General features: G+C 36.2%; 2 long non-coding RNA genes across 2 annotated transcripts in view; one reads left to right on the plus strand and one right to left on the minus strand.

Moving 5' to 3' along the window:
* Positions 1–11667, minus strand: part of LOC136842546 (uncharacterized) — a 356668-nt gene extending 345001 nt beyond the window's left edge. The window contains exon 1 of the long non-coding RNA XR_010854264.1: positions 11617–11667. This is a non-coding gene — a long non-coding RNA (uncharacterized lncRNA). The remainder of the gene's footprint in view (positions 1–11616) is intronic.
* LOC136842545 (uncharacterized) overlaps positions 1–20950 on the plus strand; it is a 224557-nt gene that overhangs the window by 24506 nt on the left and 179101 nt on the right. The gene's annotated exons all lie outside the window — the stretch shown is intronic.

The raw sequence follows: 20950 nt of genomic DNA on the forward strand, positions 1-20950 counted from the left end.
GTATTTTAAGCATCTTACTTGCTATTATCTTTGTATATTTAATAAATCTATATGTATGAATATTGATTGTTTTAGATGTTCTATATTATTATGATTGTATATGCATATATATATATGTATGTATATACATAAATATACATATGAATATATATATATATAAATATATAATATATTCATACATAGTCTATATATGTATATATACATGTATATAAATATAATATATATATAAATATATATATATATATATATATATATATATATATATATATATATATATATATATATATATATATATATATATATATATATATATATATATATATATATATATATATATATATATATATATATATATATATAAATATATATATATATATATATATATATATATATATATATATATATATATATATAAATATATATATATATATATATATATATATATATATATATATATATATATATATATATATATATATATATATATATATATATATATATAAATATATATATATATATATATATATATATATATATATATATATATATATATATATATATATATATATATATATATATATATATATATATATATATATATATAATATATATATATATATATATATATATATATATATATATATATATATAATACAACAGTATAGTATGAAAATAAAAAATATAAAACACTGTATGAACGTTTCAACCATATATATATTTATATTATATATATATATATATATATATATATATATATAAAATCATCATGCACCCCTCCTAAATCATATATCAAACAATAATAGCTTAAAATTCCTATTTGACTACGTACTGCCAAAGTCCTTTTCGTCTTTTATGAACAGCAATGAAAAACCTGACAAAATATGTGTACAGCTGATGGAAAAATGTTTTTATTTTCTTTCTTTCGGTGACGAAACAGCCTAACTCCATTAGCAGGAAGCGTCAATGGATGCCTGAGCCTTGATGGTTAGGTCATCCTACCATTTAAAGGTATCCTCTCAAATCAAATTTATATATATGCAAATATAAATATTATATATATATATATATATATATATATATATATATACATATACATACATACACACAAATATATTATATATACATACTGTATATTCATTTATATATATATATATATAAATATATATACAGTATATACACACACATACATAATTACATGTGTTCTTCGACGGTTCAGTATTAGGGTGAATGTGGTATTTTTTTTCTTTGATCTAATTATGTATCCATATACATAATTACATACATAGATATATACATACGTATATATCTATCTATATAAATATATATACATATATATGTGTATATACATATATATATATATATATATATATATATAAATATATATCTATATCTATCTATATGAATTTATATATACATACATATATATATATATATATATATATATATATATATATATATATATATATATATATAAAGTCATAATCACAAGCAAGAAACTAAGCACTCACACAAGACGGAGGGAGGAAGAGCGAGAGCAGGAATTGTTGTGATAACGAAACCGTGTTGGGCAAATATTTCTCCGGCTAAATGAATTGGGAACAAAGTGGGGTTTCAGGAATAACGTATTGCCCTTGCCACTCCTTAAATATCGCCAGCCATTGCGACCTTGTACACCAAATGCCACCCAATAATTCCGGTCTGCCCGCGTTCCTCCGGTCTTCCTGTGTATCTGTCTACTTCTCATCTCTCTCTCTCTCTCTCTCTCTCTCTCTCTCTCTCTCTCTCTCTCTCTGAACAACTCATCCTCTTTATGAAAGGTTTCCTTTTCCCTTCATACCGGGGTCTTACCTCTCTTTTACATCTGCATCTCCCAATCCGCCTTTTACTGGTAAGTTTTGTTCCTAATACCCCCATCCAACTTCTCCAGTATTACGTCTTATTTTCTTTTTATGTTGGCTATTCTCCTCCTGACTACTATTTCTTCCTACCATTTCCCCTCTCGCTTTAGCACCATATCTTCTTCCTCCTCCTCATCCTCCTCCAGCACCTGCTGCTCCTCCTCCTCCTCCTCCAGCCTCTAACTCTTTTCGCCATGGCAACGTATCTGCCCCCCTAATCCAGCCGGAGGACTGCCCAGACCGAGTTTACATGGTGTGACAAATTCAATAGCCGATGAATTTCCATAAATATTGTCCACTTTGCGAAGTGCATAAATTTCAGCAGCAGTCCCCCAGTTGTGGCCGTTGCTTTTAATGCTCTTGTTCGGATGAACATGGATAGGTGTCGAGGCGATGCCTGCTGGCCAGGAGGAGATTATGGCGCTGCCTTTAATCTTCCAGCTACCGTCGCAGCCATGCCAGTTATTGGCAATGTTCTTCTAGTTATTGTCACAGCGTTGATAGTTACTGTCAAGGTTACATACGCAAAACGAGAGAGAGAGAGAGAGAGAGAGAGAGAGAGAGAGAGTGAATCACGCTTACTCCAGCTACAGGCGAAAGTACCGTGATACATGACACGTCCCTCACACGTAACAAGAGACAACCTTCACGTAGGCAACACGAGACTGGAAGTTACGAGTCATACTTTCCGGTAACTGAAGCCGCCTTAAAAGGGATATGGAAAGTTTTCGGTTAACATTGGCGTGACTAATACGATTATAATAGCGCATCCTCGCCAAACATCAATACCAAGTACAACCAGCGCCATGCGCTACCGCTGGTTAACTTCACCGTGGTTCAGCTGCCGGGCGAAGTTAGTTTGGCTAATCTTCTGCTCTCTGACCTCAATGGTTAACCAGTTTGATCTTCCTCTGAGGTCCAAATACCTTTAGAGAATTGCAGCCGTGCCTTACGCGGTAGTTAATAGCTCAAAACGGTTGCATTATGAAAGGCTCACAATGAGAGGTGCGAGAAGGAAATTCGGGAAGGAAACTTACAATGCTGTAGAGGTTTTATATTAACACACAGTTCTACGTTTAATTTGGACTTGGGGGTAAACCGCTTTCAGCAGAGCATAACAAAAATAATGTTCTTTTGGTTAAAATAACTCATTACATGCTAGTGCAATTTTCCCTTAACAAATGACGGTCACCTGAAGGAGTGATCTCTCTCTAAATGCCGATAAATTTAGTTAAAAAAAAGAAACAATTTTACACAAACACACGGAAAACAAATTTCCTATATGTACCAAGTAGGAAAAGACAAGAATAAAATGCAGACCCCGGTTGCTCTGCATAACGAAGCAACTTTAAGCATCAAACAAATGCAAAGGGGAAAAGGCTTCTCCCAGCATCTAAGAACGGGGAAAGGAAACAAAACTCCGGTGTAAGAAACTTGAAGGATTTTCCGAAGGGTCGGAATTAAAAGGGAAAGTAGACCGAGAAACGAAGCAGCCTTCTTTGCCTGAAATAGTTTCATAAGAATTTGATTAAGACCAAGGTGCTGCCTACCATCCACTCGCCAATACTAAGGTTGGATGCACACACCTATACGTTGGGACATCCAAGCGCATACGATTGATATCAATTTAACCATCCGAGAGAAAGAGAGAGAAGCTGGTGGCGACTACCCCTTGAAGCGTAACTAAATCTCTAATGGTATTTGTATAAAAAAGAACCACTTTCCAGAATTCCTTTATTAACGTAGATGACATCGGAACAAAAGCCTACGTCCCACCAAAAGGACTCGTGGACCCCTTAACCCTACCGCCAAACATCTAAACCTAACGAAACTATAATATTTACGCTTTGGGGCATCTTGGCCCTCCATCGGTTCCTAATGACAACTGGGAACTTGACGCAGTTAATCAAATCCTACAGCAAACTTCCGCTGGTCAACCGAGGTTCTGGCGTTTATTTGCCGAGCAGTGTAACCCAAAATGGTCTCGTACGCAGCCAGCCCGAGCCCCTAGCGGCCTCAATCAGAAACTCATTAAACTGTCGAGATAATGTCACTCTTGTAAACATGGCTGGGCGCAGACGCTCTCTTGTGATTCTGGTTTTATTTCCGCAAATGTCTCTTACCTCCCCTCTCCTCAAGGCCCCTCTCCCTCTGAATTCTCCTCGAAACTCGCCTTTTCCACCTTTCCCTCCTCCATATCAGCATTCATCCCCCTCCAGTGTTTGTGTCTATTCGGTTTAATAAAGTTTCTTCGATGAAGATTATTTTAATGTCGGTCATTATATAGAATTGATGGAATTCTTCACGTGTACTACTCCATCCTCCATTCCACATTTTTGTTTACTTAGTAAAGGAATATTCAAATGAATATCAAGTAAACAAAAAGAAAAAAAACTGCATGGGGGCATAGACACCCGATCATGACTTGAACAATATTTTCTTGATGTCTAGAAGACTAGCAAGATATAGTGACGCAGTGAGCAACAAAAAGAAGAACAAGCACACTGCAAGGGATAAACATGACTACCATAGAGAAACGCACGGTTTTAGGAACAACACAGGACGCACGACTCAAGGGCGGTCTGGCTTCATGTTGGTTGGGGAGCGTGAAGAACTAATTTTCAGCCGGTGATAACATTAACTCAAGAGTATACCTGATACCGCAAGATTTATAAAGGACACGCCGTAGGGTGAGGATGAACGTAAAATTTAAAGAGTCTAAACAGCTGTGTATTTCAGGAGCAAAGGCTAAGGATGCCATGCCAGTTTCTTTATTCACCTGCCTAACATTGCTTCAATTTGTACTGGTGATTGTTCAGCCTGACTGTACACGCCCTGCCGAAAAGCATTAGCATTACAGCTGACACGCCATCAAGATTATATTAAGCCAAATGCTACTAAGGAATGAGACGAAATATTACATAAAAGGTCGATTTCTCAAATATGGAGATGCTGTGGAGGTAAATGAGAGGAAAAATTATCACTTTAACAAGAGTCTATTCCTGAATCTAATTTCACTTACTGTCTAAACGGTGATAAAGAAGCTTTTACTTATATGTGACCCACAACCTCCTAAGCACTCTATGGAAATTAAAAAAGAAAACCCAGGAAATACCATGATACAACGTTAACATGAGAGTGAAACCTGAAAATAAATAAATTTACATTTTTCATGTAAGACCTACTGTTGCAGTCTCATGCTTGTTCCGTTGTTGAGATTGCATTATCATTAGCTAATAGCATCACTCATTTTATAATATAAAAACTGTGCTGTGTTTGCTGCTTTAGCGACAAAAGTATAAATTAGAACAGGTTTGCTTATTCATTCGAAGTTTGAAATTCTGTTATGGATACTGATCCTCGTTAGTCAACTGTGTATGGACCTTTAAGCTGTCACTCAACATTTATAAAGTAGGTACTCTTGTGTAATGACGAATAGTACTTACTCTTTTTTTTTACATTCCGTGCAGGTCACTCGGTCATTCAGTAAGGACCCAAAAATCCTGGGTTTTTCTCTATTTCTTATATTTTCATTATTCTGTCATTTCCTTGTTTCCTCGATTTTTTTTCCTTCATCCTTCTGCTCTCTTCGCGTTTTTTTCTCAGATTTATACGTCCAAGTAACAAGACGTAGACATTTGCAGCTGCTATTTCAGGCCACAAGTCTCTTCCGAAACATTTCTCTTCACTCTCTTGTTGACCTCGTCCTGCAAGCCCATCTTCCTTCTTAGTGATGACGAGGTCCAAGATGTAATTATTTCCTGCATAACTTGAGTATCCATCGATGTTGATATTCCAGTTTGAGTTTTCTGTAAAAGAAAACTATCGTGCCGGCTTTGTCTGTCCGTCCGCACTTTTTCTGTCTGCACTCAGATCTTAAAAACCACTCAGGTTAGAGGGCTACAAATTGGTATGTTGGTCATCCACCCTCCAATCATCAAACATACCAAATTGCAGCCCGCTAGCCTTAGTAGTTTTTATTTTATTTAAGGTTAAAGTTAGCCATAATCATGCAACTGGCAACGATGTACGACAGGCCACCACCGGGCCATGGTTAAAGATTCATGGGCCTCGGCTCACACAGCATTGTAGCAAGACCACCGAAAGATGGATCTGTTTTCGGTGGTCTTGATATACACTGTGCAGAAAACTCCATTGCGCTGAAGAAACTTCGAAGCATTTTTTACTTGTTTGTAATGCCTTCCCTTCACTGTTTTCCTTCGAAGTGCTGCTAGTAGTCTCGTAACAGACAACTAAATAATGTTCCAAAACCCGTGGCCGTGCCAGAGAATCTACAATACCATGTCCAGCTATAGTGTTATGTTTGAATTACTTTGATTTAGATATATTGAAGGCCCACTTTAGTCATTTATTTTCTATTAGTTAATTTACATTACACTGGCATTATACATTGAAGATTTTTCTGATCAGTTCGTTCGTTGTCTTCATGGCTTTGTCCATTAGTTTAAGTGGAAATTCTTTTAAGAGGAACCTTGCACGTTAAGGTCATGGGTTTGGCTTGCTTCACAACCACGCTTACATGTAAGAGTAATACTTAAATGTTAATTTTTACTTTAAACAGTTTCATTCATCATAACTATAAGTTTTCAAGAAACATTTTTCCCTCGTGCAAAACTGTTCGATTCTAGGGAATGTTTAACTGAGAATAGCGAAATGGGTTCCTTAACAAGTCACGTTAAAAGAATTTGTATGACAGACTACGGGCATTGCCGAGAGAATTCAATACTTGTCTTTTTCGACCGAAGTTCCAACAGTAAGGTCAGTTCCTTTAGATTCTATATGAGGAAGCGAGAGAAAGTAACAAAGAACCCGCCTTTTCTGTCGCTGATTTGGATCGGATTGCTGTTTAAAACAGGTTAACCGGTGGTAAAATAACAAGCAGCCCCTATAAGATATTAAGGGGGAAAAAATTTTTTGGTCAAATCACACCATACAAAAAGAAATATGACTTCTTGAATAGAAAAACGAAAAACGTCGACAGAAAAATGCAGTAAATAAATAAACAGGCATAGGAAAATGGACCACTGATATTCTACATAACTCTCTTTAGCGGAGGTCATAATTATAAGAGCAGAAAGTACTTCACTCATGTATAGCTGAACGTTACTACAATACTGCCATAAACCGAAGAATGGACATCTTGATTGGGCAACGACCAGCCACAATCGATACCCACGCAGCAGAAAATTTTTCTTGATTGCCTCAAGCAGTTCATTATTACAGGTTAGCGAACCCATAACTAAAAACCAAAGTAGTTGCTATAATGTAAGCTTGCGTGGTTCAAAGTCTAATCCAGAATCCTTTGCATAAACATAGGTAGGGGATATCTTTAACACACACTGAGGTACTTTTATTTTTTATTTTTTTTTGCACGCAGGCAGGGATTAAAAATACCTGCCCAGTCTGGAACGGTATCAGCTTGAACGTATAAGAAAGCATAAAGATAATGAATCACACAGAAAGCATATGAGTGCCTTGGGAGTCACAGTAAGTGCAAAGGGGCCTAGATGAGTTTCCCTAATAATAATAATAATAATAATAATAATAATAATAATAATAATAATAATAATAAATAGTAAAAGCTTTACTTCCCATGAAATGCACTGCAATCAATTTCATACGCAGATAAAATATAAAATGCTAAAATCCCACTGAAAGTAGATGAAAATACTTACGCTAAATCCTGGCAGGACCATCAGGGAAAACTCTTAATCAAAAGATGAATGTTGATACTTATATATCCACCCTCTGGCCACTTTTGCATGGCATCGATTTCGCAAGTCCTTGATTACTAACCAAGAACCGCTCGAGTTTTTCCCCAATGTATCTTTTTTTTTTTCAACTTTTTACATTTTACCCTTGCTGACATAAACACTTTTGGCACAAAAGTTTATTCTCCCTCTCTAATTTCTTAAGCTGGTCTCATTCACAATTATGCAAGAGTCTTTAAAGAAAGGAACCTCTCCTCCGATTATGAAATAGAGTAAGTCACCGAGATGAAAAACGCAATTTGAAGGAAGCATAATAAGAGAAGGTAACTTCAGGAGGATGCAAATGCTAAATAACATGAGCTGTTCATTATGAAGGGAGCAGGATAGCGAATAAGGTACTCCAGAGCATCTATGGCACCAATAAAACGGTGGGCATAAAAGTTAAGTATATCTTAGTTTAACCAGACCACTGAGCTGATTAACAGCTCTCCTATGGCTGGCCCGAAGGATTAGATTTATTTTACGTGGCTAAGAACCAAATGGTTATCTAGCAACGGGAACTACAGCTTATTGTGGAATCCGAACCACATCATGACGAGCAATAAATTTCTATCACCAGAAATAAATTCCTCTAATTCTTCATTGGCCGCTCGGAGAGTCGAACGCTGGGCCAACACCATGCTAGCCGAGAGCTCTACCCACCCCTCCAATGTAGAGCCTACGGTGGGCATAAGAACTAGGTGAAGATAAGTGGTAAGAAAATCCGAGCTACTTTATTTTTTTTTAATATTCAGTGGTTGTCCTCAATTAATACTACCCGCTTAGGGATTATGTAGTTCTGGAACCTAAACGCTAAGAAACACAAAATGAAGTTCTCAAGATGGAGAATGAACATTCCATAAAACCTTGGCCGAAAAAAAAAGGATAGGTAGAGATCAGTAAGAAAGTGGTAAACCTGAGAAGTCAGAGATAGTGAATCTTATTGAGTGTTATTTCTATTCAATAAACAATTTAATTTTCCCATGAAGTGACAAGGCAGAGCCGGAAGCTATTAAGCCCTCCAACAATAATTAATTAATATCTGAAATATGGAAAGACGATGAAGAAAAGCAACCTTTTTCAGTAAAGAACTTCTGCTGGATCAGAAAAAAATGTCAGTTTTTTTTTGTTGCGGAAATTGAGCAGAGCACCTGGGGAAAACGTCGGCAACAATAGCTATTACAGCAACAACAGCAATTAATAGCAACAACAATGACGACCAGCTTACCATAAAAGGAGGCCTTCGGTGGCTCTCCGAAGTATATCTTTACGCGATTGTTTTAAGAAGAACGTTTACACAGTTGTGTTTCTAGAAATGTAGAAGAAAGATGTATTCCTGGACTTCTAACTGGTGAAAGTTAAGAAGCAAATAAATGTGTGCTACCTTCAATTGAAATGTCCGCAAAGCATTTTGCAATACTAGGACGTTACTTTTTTACAATACTAGGACGTTACTTTTTTACAATACTTGGACGTTACTTTTTTCCAATACTAGGACGTTACTTTTTTCCAATACTAGGACATTACTTTTTTCCAATACTACGACGTTACCTTTTTCCAATACTAGGACGTTACTTTTTTCCAATACTAGGACGTTACTTTTTTCCCAATACTAGGACGTTACTTTTTTCCTTTTTGAGGTTTTAACAAGCACCTTCAGTTAGTCGTTCGGTAATTTAGGCTCTCTTTAAAAAAAAAAAAAACCTTGACATTATTCCTAGCTCCCGTTCAGAGTTTACTGATATGGCGGAAAACTATCATCACAAACATTTTACAAAATTCAGCGATTTTTCTATATCCATAAACATTATTATTTCACCACGTTATCGTCACTTCCTTGAAGGCTGCCCTAACAAGTCACATGAGCTGGAACCTAAAAGATAATCATTCTTCGTGACGTGCATGATTCAATTATTTTAGCCCTACGAGAAAAAAATTTTTCATCGTTCTTACAAGCAGTGATTTCTGAGTAAACGCTGCATAGCTTTTACTGGGCTCCATATAATTTTAGCTTTTACTTTTACATAGCTCCATATAATTTTAGTTCTTTTAGGAGAGCTGTTAATCAGCTCAGTGGTCTGGTAAAACTAATATATACTTAACTTACACGTTTTGTGACATCATTAGTAAGTTTGTTTACTGGTCATATCAAACATCTTATTTACTTAAGGCTTTATTGCGTTGTATTAAGCAAAGAACAATAATATGTACCATAATAAACCAGTGTACAGCATATTCCAATACTTCAGTGTATTTTACTATATTTACTATTCAATCCTGTAAATAGTCTCTTCGGATTGTCTGCTGTCTAACCACATGCTACTCTTGGACTGGCCTTTAGAAGTACAGAAGCTCTTTGCATTTCTAGTCTCATAACCTCGTATAGAGCTCTTTGAATTATATTCATAAACCGCAGGAGTTATTTAAAAAATATTAAGGTCAGCTCGCAGCCGACAGTTACTGAAAATGTTTCAAAATAACAAAGATGTGAAAGCAATTAACAGCGCTCGCCACTAGCCAAGCAACAAAATTATATCCACGAGCCCATAATAATATGTCCTAGACGCCCTTGACCTTAAGCTAAACAAATATGCCACAATCTAATTGCGTACATATTAGTGAACTGCATACGATAATGGCAGAATCATACAATAACATAAAAATATGTTATATTGCTTCAGTTTGCTATGCTGTACTGTTTAAGGGACAACCGATCATAAAATTTTGAATAAGACGTGGTGTTACAGGGCTGAAGCACTGTACCACTAACCGACGTTCGAATTCTGGTGTGTTGGGGGTTTTGGGAGTCTTTTCCAGTTTATTCCCAAAATCGGATATCAAGAGTTTACAGTGGAAACGTATTCAAAACTATCTAAAATTATCATAGTCCAGTCATCCGTTGTTAAGAAACAAGATGTGCAGAAGAAAGAATAAATTTGCATCCTTGTAGGCTTACCTTTAAAACTGTTTAATTTACAGTATTTAAAAAATCTTGCTCAATATCCCCTATTTACAGCCTCTCATAAGTCTCCGGCCGTAAATCATAATTTAAGCTTATTCTAGCTATTCCAAACAAAAGGATTTTAGCAGAACAGCGAATCGCCTACACACTGCTCACTAATCAATATGAGGGCCAACAAAGACCTTTATTTCTAAAACTATTTTTAAGCCCTGGTCAATCAACCAAGGATGTAATGCAAGTGGGCATCACACTGTCACAAAACAATCTACTGTACTGTAAGTCTCATAAGGACGCATTCTCTCCTTCAGACTTTTATATAGGCATGGAAAATTTTTCTTCTCAGTTAGTGATGGCATGTCCCTTCCTTGTCGTGGCATCAGTAAGACCACCAACTGCACTGGGTTTTAAATAATTCTGATTGAATATACACAGATTTACTGCATACAATAAACCTTAATGAGTTCAAATATTTTGTTTTCAAGCATTACAAAATTAGTTCAATAATTACGCGTTTGTTGTGGGGAAAAACTAAAAACGAAAAGTCCTGCACAAATCCAGTCTTCTGTGGTCTATGACATCTTTATGATAAAAGGAGGCTATCAGATATTTTGCTGTCTGATAACTACTTTCTTTAAGGTTTGCCACTGAAAGGAGTTTTGCACTGTCAGAAGAGTACACAGGAGCAAACCAAAAGAAATCACTTCAAATCCTAAATAAGATCACAGAACCGAACGGGGATCAAGCAAATTCTGTACCTGCGCGTAACCAAACTGCCAAAACTAGCCGTTATATGTCAGCAACCCATAAACAACGAACGTTGACTTTCCAGATCATCCGACTTAAAATATAAAACTCCAAATACGACAAACACAAAATAAATACGACGTGACAGGAACTTTTGTATTCAGAAAGAAATTGGAGAATGGACTGTCAGGTTCTAAAGACTACAGTGATTTTAGACTAACAAGAATTATTTCATACTTACAGATTTACTGTATCCTGTAAAAATGAGTTCAGCTAACTTCGGGCACCATCTGTAAGTTGTATTAAAAATATGTTCGAAAATTCTCAAAATAATATCTAATTAACGAGCAGAACTATTTACCTCACTGGTAACATTTCCAGATGCACGTGTAAATGTTACAGGGAATATATGAAATGACCAATTTGCTTAGGAATGTTTGATCCCCGAGGGCTAGTACTAAACACGGCGAAACCGTGATTCGTCTATACTGTTTCGCCATGTTTAGTACTAGCCTCTTGGGGGTTAAATGTATTTCGCCGTACTTAGAACTAGCCTCTGGGGGACCATAGGTCCCTAAGTGCATTTGGTTCCCCAGGGGCTAGTACTTAACACTGCAAAACGCATTTGACCCCCCCCCCCAGGGGCTAGTATTAAAACCTGACGAAACAGTGTAGATGAATCACTGTTTCGCCGTTGAGTACTAGCCATCGGGGATCAAATGTTCCTAAGCGAATAGGTCATTTCACATATTCCCTAGGGATTTCGTGAAATCCCTGGCTTCACATATTCCCTGTAACATATCCAAATGGACGTGACCCCATTTCCTAGTAAGTTATTAATAGTACTCTCATGGAGTGCAACACACAGACTGCCCAGAAAATGTCATTACAAGGCACATCATTCATTCATTCAGACAATGGTATGACAAAAGGATGTAACATTACTCTTAGCACAGGAACTGGCGACATCATCTTCACGAAGAAAAACATTTGTAATTTTAGGTAAAAACAGACCAAGAAGTTTTTCATTACGAAATATTTTCAGAAATTACTACTACTGCTACCTTTATTACTATTAGTATTATTGTTGTTGTTGTTGTTATGGGAAAGTCCACAATAACAAAGATAGTAAACAGCAACAACAGTCGTCTTGTTGTTAAATAGATACTTTAATAGAAACCTTGAAAAACTGTTAGCAATATTCTTCAATGCATCTGTACTGCACTGTATGAAAACCCTCTCTCATCATTATTCTAACCAAACTTCGTAATTACCATAGGTTAAGTCGATTGATTTTTTACGTAATAACTGTATTATTACTACATTTTCTTTATCGTTTAGCCATTTTTTTAAAAGATCTTCGCGAAATTTGTCTCGAAGATTCTCAATGGTCCAAAAATTAATATAAGACTGATATATTTTTAATGTCGAGATCACAAGACTGTTTAAAACCAGTGACGAGTATTCCTCTTTAATATAATAATAAAAAAGGAAGTATTTAAAATTATTTCGCTTGCCTATCACTTTCTAACCACGTTACCCAAAATCCTGGAGACATCTACAAGATGTCAGATCATGCATTGTAAATTCTGACTTCGTTGTGTTTTCTGAGAAATAGTTCAACTAGAGGAGATAATGTTTATGTTGGTCAGTGACATTTTCCGCTCCTCCGAGTTAAAAAAAAAAGTGTCAGAAATCGATCTGATGTGGTTCTAAAAGATTAAATAAGTAACAAAACTAAAAAGTTAGAAGGGATTTTGATAACTACTAAGGCCAATTTTCTACCTTAATTTGCACTGAGTAGTCTATTGATATCCACTTGAGAGATATTATAAATTAATGTGTGTTGATTCATCAGAAAAGTAAACTCATTGAAATCATTTCTAAAAAGAGTACCGCAGCGTAAAAAGCTTTTTATGTTCTTTTACTTCACCATGTTTTATAATCATCTTTAGAGTAACTTCGTAAACGCACTGTATAACTAAATTAGGCATCCAATTGTTCTTGACTATTTAATTAGCATTCAATGCAAGCATTCTTCACAAAAATATTCAAAGGAATCAATTCTTTCCGTGAGGAATAAATGAGTTACGTAACGACATGACATTCGCCAGGATTTATGAACGTATTTAAAGCGTAAGAATTTAATATTAAAGTCAGAAGCCGGATTAATGGTAAACGGGGAATCCTTAAAATACTGAAGCAGCAAGCAAGCATAATTGACACAAAATGCTAAAGCAAATATCAATGCAGAATCAACAAACAAAGCTGCTTCACATCACTGTCAACAGTTCCAATTTCATTCTACGTGTCACTTAATTAGGTCTCTAATTAAAGGATATTAACTAGCCCGAATATCAGTATAATTATTTCAGGCAATGAGCCCAATGTTTTTCCTGTCAGGTCATTAAATGCTACTCAGTTTTGTCTCAAAACTCCTAATAATGAAGGTTACGTGCAACCTATATTTGAATCATCTCCTGTTAAACAGACACACACACACACACACACACACACACACATATATATATATATATATATATATATATATATATATATATATATATATATATATATATATATATATTCTGTCAGTTGTCTGTCTATCTGCCTGTACGCTATTTTGTTTATCGTTAAGAATTTTTAACTAGAGAAAAACCAGATAGCAATCATTACAGCTTTTCATTTACTCTCCCCAAGTCAGGAAATATAATACTGCGATACGGATGCTTCAAACAGCGATACACAGGAGGTTCCTAAAAGGAAGTGTTCCCCGCAGGGGTGGTAATGCCGTCAGTGCACCTCACAGGGTGCACTGTATGCTAATATTACTAAAGGTTCTTTGTAGCGTCCCTTCGACCCCTAGCTGCAACCCCTTTCGTTCCTTTTACGATACCTCCATTCATATCTTTCTTCCATCTTGCTATCCACCCTCTCCTAACAATTATTTCAAAAGTGCAACAGCGAGGGTTTCCTCCTGTTACACCTTTCAAACCTACCTACTCTCAATTTCCTTTCCAGCGCTGAATGACCTCATAGGTCCCAGTGCTTGCTTGTGTGTGTGTGTGTGTGTGTGTGTGTGTGTGTGTGTGTGTGTGTGTGTGTAAAAGCTGGTAATGTGGAGAACAAGGTACCTCTCTCAGGATCTGTCGTATAAAAAGGCGGGGGGAGAGGGTAAGAAAAAACCTGGAGTTAACCAAAAAGAAATAGTTAAATCAGTCTCCTGAAAGATTCTGGCATACCGATACCATGTAAAAAACCACTTTAGTCAGTAAAATGTCCTTTTCAAACTATCCACATCTTATCACCAAAAATATTCGAGCAGGACATATAATAATAATAATAATAATAATAATAATAATAATAATAATAATAATAATAATAATAAGCTTTATTCCAATATTTACATTGGCTATTACAATAAATACAAATTACATTGTAGTTTACATTTAAAAATTAGATGCTTCACGGCCTTCTGAAAACAGGAGGGACATGGTTAACTATACTGCTCTTTTGCAGTTATTCGGGATCTTTCCTAGATAGTGACGCGCAACAAAGTCCGGGGGTCGTTATCTAGGACTAATGTTTCTTGGGGGTCATTATCTTTATGACATTTACAGTCTTTTGTTTGTGTTTTTACGGTAATCCCCAACGGACTTGTGCTAAACACGCCAAGGGTTAAAACCCTTCGGAGTCACTATCTAGAAAAGATCCGTTATTCGTTCAACAATAACAGTAAGTAGTATTTTTTTTATCCTTAACTATAGCTTGATGTCGGTTAGATACACTGCAGTTAGTTAGAGAAAAAGGCTGAAATTTTGTGAGACCATTCAAAGAAAGTAATTAGCTGATGCCGTACCTTCCTTTGCTAAAGGATGCGTAGGGAACTGTAGCCTGCTTTCATTATTTGAAGAAAGTCATCTTTCCGTTGCAAGCTTTCTTCTAAAAAAAAAGAGAGCATTAAGATAAAAAAAAAACTAACGGATGAAACGTTCTTAAATCTTAAGCACTTAACTAGTTCACGACTTAAAACGTTTTCCAGAGCTATAAATGTGATTGTGAAACAACTATGTCAGTCGGACAATGCATCCTGAAGTTGATAACTAATTAATGCTGAGTTAATGTTAAACATCCTGTCACCAGCCTTCTAGAACTGCAGACCCTAAGAAGTATATTATAGAGTAGTAAAAACGAATTATAATTTTTTTACAGATCAACATACCTTCGTGGGATAGCACATTTAACTGCACTTAATAAAATACGTCTTTATCATCAACATTCTTCATACGCATTATTTGTGAACAGTGGAAAAAGGGGTACATTTATTATGATTCATGGTCAGGGGTTCCCATTCCGATGGAAAATCTTACTCTGTAGTGACAGTCTGACATTTAAGGTGATTTTGACTGGTATTCGAAGATGTAAGAAAATCGATCATAAGTTTGCTTAACTGTGCATGCACCGTCCATTCTGTATGAATTAAACACACATGACGTTTCTGTAACTGTGCAAAGAGTGCTATTAATCACCCGTTGCGAAGATAATTGATGTTTTACTTTGTATCAGTATTTTATGGGGTATAATCTTGAAACCCATTAATATCAATTAACTATGAGAAAATGATAATGGATTAATCTCATCCTTCTTTGAAGTAAATGGAAAGCTTACTCGCTGAAAGAGCTGGATTAAATATTTCATATCTTTGTTGATAGCACCATTATCTCTCTCTCTCTCTCTCTCTCTCTCTCTCTCTCTCTCTCTCTCTCTCATCCTTTCTGTTGGCTGGGAGGTTTATCTTTCTCTCCCTTCCACTGGTTTTTCTTATGTTGATAACATAAATAATCATCATCTTAGGATACTGAGAAAATTTGTCATATTCTTACATAATTACTGTCAACTAAGTAATTCTCAAAAAATAATTCTCGGTCTGGTGCTTCTAAGAGCATCTCACATTCTATTGTTTTTGTAACCTGATATATACATACATACATATATATATATATATGTGTGTGTGTGTGTATATGTATATATATGTATGTATATATATATATATATATATATATATATATATATATATATATATATATATATATATATATATATGCGCGCGCGCGTGTGTGTATAGTTGTCCCTTTAAGTCTTTAGAGGTTCAAGACGCCAACTCATAGCAAAACTGAAAATATAAAACCTTCAAGTTTTAATAATGTACAGTGTATTGTTGGCCATGAACTTTGCGGATACCCAATATAAATAGATGATTATTTACCGAATTATAATACAATACCGTGCAATACACCCTTTTCAGTGCATAGAGCAGTGCCGTATTGTACAGTGTTAACAATGCAGAGAGAGAGAGAGAGAGAGAGAGAGAGAGAGAGAGAGAGAGAGAGAGAGAGAGATAGACGTAATGCACCCTTTACATGATACTACAGTATAGTGCTTTGCTTATTTTTTTATACAAAATCTAATTAAATTTATAAAACAATACCAACAGAAATTACATTACCATACCAAATTAAACACACCGCTCATATGCACTTCCAGATTAAGTCTTTCACGTGATGACTCAGTGATAGGGAAACAATAATGATGATGAAAATGGTGATGAACCCATAATAGGCCGTTGCAATTCTTGCAGTACAGTTATTACTTATATACATGAAAATATGTACATACTGTACATCACGAATGTTCATCAGATTTACAACATTATCATTTATTCCATGAGTGGAGACGCACCATCAGTCTCTTCATCCTTTTCATCAAAATGTTCCGTATAAGGAGCAGGAGGAGGAAGAAGAGTGGCTGGGTGGAAGAGGTAGAGGCCGTAGAAGACTAGACCCGGACTTAAGTTTTCTGTAAAAGAAAACAATGAGGTGGCTTTGTCTGCCCATCCGCACTTTTTCTGTCTGCTCTTAGATCTTAAACACTATTGAGGCTAGAGGGCTGCAAATTGGTATGTTGATCATCCACCCTCCAATCATCAAACATACCTAATTGCAGCCTTCTAGCCTCAGTAGTTTTTATTTTATTTAAGGTTAAAGTTAGCCATGATCGTGCTTCTGGCAACGATGTAGGACAGGCTACCACCAGGCCGTGGTTAGGCCACCACCGGGCCGTGTTAAAGTTTTGTGAGCTGCGGCTCATACAGCATTATACCGAGACCACCGAAAGACAATCTATTTTCGGTGGCCTTGATTATACGCTGTAGCGGCTGTACAGAAAACTCGATTACGCCGAAGTTTCTTCGGCCCATTTTTTACTTGTTTATACTGACCTTGTGAGGTTGTGGGTCTTTATAACTAAATTGTCGTTTAGTGACCCGAATAAAACAGGGGCAATAATGTTATCGGTGAGGTAGAGGGCATCAAATCTTATGAACCAGTGACCCACATGAGAGCAACGAAAGGAAGGTACTGTAATGCTTTAGGTAAGGTGGTGGTCCTTTGCAATATCGTCTAAGTAAGTATACCTTAGTTTAACCAGACCACTGAGCTGGTTAACAGCTCTCCTAGGGCTGGCCCGAAGCATTAGATTTATTTTACGTGGCTAAGAACCGACTGGTTACCTAGCAACGGGACCTACAGCTTATTGCGGAATCCGAACCACATTATGACGAGAAATGAATTTCTATCACCAGAAATAAATTCCTCTAATTCTTCATTGGCCGCTCGGAGAGTCGAAGGCTGGGCCAACAGCGTGCTAGCCGAAAGCTCTACCCACCCCTCCAATGAAGAACTGCAATATCGTCTACAGCCATGTCCACACTAGCGGGCACTGCCCGACGGGCAAACACTGTTCCCATAACCCGTTCCACTATACTGACCGTCCGAGTATGAAGCCAGAACGATGCGATTGTCTGATAACAATGCTTCAGAAGCAAGAGAGAATACATACAGCTGGAAGTGCCCAACGGGCATGCCTGCTAGTGTGGACAGGCCATAATAAGCTAGCGACTTGAGCAAGTGGAAGATTAAAACAAGCAACAGAATGATGGAACCGGTGGAGCGGTGGACTATCCACCGTATGACAAAGAAATGATAAATGGCCGTGAAACCAGGTATCTTGTACAGCTATCCCACGCACTTTGGTCTCTGGATAATCAAATGTTCCAGAAATACGAGAGGGTAACAACACTGACGACAATGTTAATAACCATTCTAGAGTACAACGCTATCAAAATGATTTCACAGAACGGTGGTGGCAATGCCAAAGCTTCGGGCAGTTTGCAGAGTCCACGACAGACAAGATAGTATTTGGTTGTTTCGATAGAGAATAATAATGCATTTAGAAAACAGATATACTGGCACAGTGTTAATTGTCGAACTTTATTATTAACCTCTAATCTCTCATTCATAATTTTCATTTTCATGATGGATCTTTTCCTAACTTTAAGGAAAGTTATTCCTAAACTTCGTCAGAATCAACATTTCGTTTCTCCTTTTTCTAACACAGGACGCATTTTATTTCTTTTTTCGTAACGATTCCAAGAGGGTTCCCTCTCAAAAATTTTTTTAGAAAAATGCAAGTAATTTGTGAACGCCGTTTTGTACAGTATTACTCCGTCTGTATTTTTTTTCATTCAAGGCAAAATTAACAGGCAGTGCATTGGTATTTTAATCTTCGTAAAAGATTAAGGCTTGTAATTTCGTATATTTCACCTTAAAATACTTACAACTTATAATGAAAAGAAAAGATTTCGACGCTCTTTTCGCTAACAAGATACGGTCCAATAATGATTCTAATAAACTTGTTGGATTATTTCCTTTTATTTTTAGCCAGGCTCGAGTAAATGAATTTGAAAATAAGACATTCTTACGAAGCAATAGTTTTACCCTTTCGATTGCTCTTTAACAGAACAGAGAAGCAAAAAAAAAAATACTGCACGTGCTCATGCGTGTGCGCTCGTGCGTGCGCACGCCACACAAAAACACACCCACAGATGTATTTTACATGTATATATAAACATATATGTATATATGTACATGTATACAGTATGTACACACAATGTATATATATATATATATATATATATATATATATATATATATATATATATATATATATATATATATATATATATATATATATATATGTATATATATATGTATATGTGAGTGTGTGTGTGTGTGTGTGTGTGCATCTGATTGATTTCCTCATACTGTTAAGATGAGCTGCCGCGAACGAGTTCAAATCTTACTTTGGAATGAGAGCTTCTTCATCTGTGTTCCATTTGAATCTAAGACATCTAGTGGTCTAGTATCCTAAAATATAAGGAAAAATAGAGAAGTTAAGAGTTAATTATGTATTGCGAATTGCAACAACAGCAACAACAACAAACGTCTCCTTCGTTCCAAACAACCCGTTTCATTACAGCTTCACTCATCCTTCTTCGTTTCCTTCTGGTTCTTCTAGTGAAAATATACTATATATAAATCCACATGCCATTAAGTTTTTCACATATTAAACTTGTATTCAATATTAATAGCTATCTCATCATTTACATCCTTCATCACTGTGTCCTCTATCCACACTCACTCCTCTATTTTCCTTGTCCCCTCTTTCGCTTCCGTAACTTCGACCCCGTCGTCTTCCACGTCCATTCTGGAACCCAGGATTTTCTTCCCTTCATCCCGTAAAAAGCTCCTGAGGTGTAGGGGAAGAATGCAACGGTTTTTCCCCCCTGACCCTCTCTCTCTCTCTCTCTCTCTCTCTCTCTCTCTCTCTCTCTCTCTCTCTCTCTCTCTCTCTCCCCCGAGGCTCCCCGTCTCTTCTCCCAATCCCCTGCCTTCTTTGGTCCTCAGCTGGGGACCATTTTAACCCATTTTCCACAGCAGGGAAGAAAGGACCCCCCAACGTGAAGTCTATTTAGAAACAAAAATAGAATTTCTTCATTCCGGGTTGATATGTTACACTTTATTCACTTACAGATTCTGATTCAACAGATAAACAAAGGCTGAATGTTGTTTGTTGTCGATTAATTTACGTATGGTAGTCAAATCTACTTCTCATATCTGTGAGGATATTGTAATTATTCACACATACATGTACGTTAGTGTTTACATCATTTACATATGAGAATTATATACTGATATCTGAGTGCATACTTGAATAACCTTCTATCTTTTGCCCGTAAAAGAAAGCAATCTATATACCTGATTGCATCTAGTGACTTGAAAATGATTCATGCCAGTAGACTTATTGAACTATTCTTTGTCTTCGATTAAGGAAGGCAGGGAGTAAATATTACGAGCTGATAATGAGAGAGTGATACGGAGGCTCTGTAAAAACAAAAAGCAAGTAGATTGTTTGCACCGTATTCGCAAAGTTGGAAGATGACCGATATAAAAGGTCACAAGACGAAAAATTGTAAAATAATGGATTGATTAAGTGAGAAATGGGAACTAATCAAAGATTTAGAAATAATCTAAGGATTCTAGGAACAGATACTAGCTGTTTCTTGAAGGTGCATGCAGAGATGGAAGTCACTGAGTTAATGGATCTCTAAATATAAGATTCAAAAGTTGTCAAGAGGTGAATGTAGACTTGTATCAACGAAGTACTTGGAAAGTTGG

Source organism: Macrobrachium rosenbergii, chromosome 10 (genome assembly GCF_040412425.1).
Source record: "Macrobrachium rosenbergii isolate ZJJX-2024 chromosome 10, ASM4041242v1, whole genome shotgun sequence".
Classification (NCBI taxonomy): domain Eukaryota; kingdom Metazoa; phylum Arthropoda; class Malacostraca; order Decapoda; family Palaemonidae; genus Macrobrachium; species Macrobrachium rosenbergii.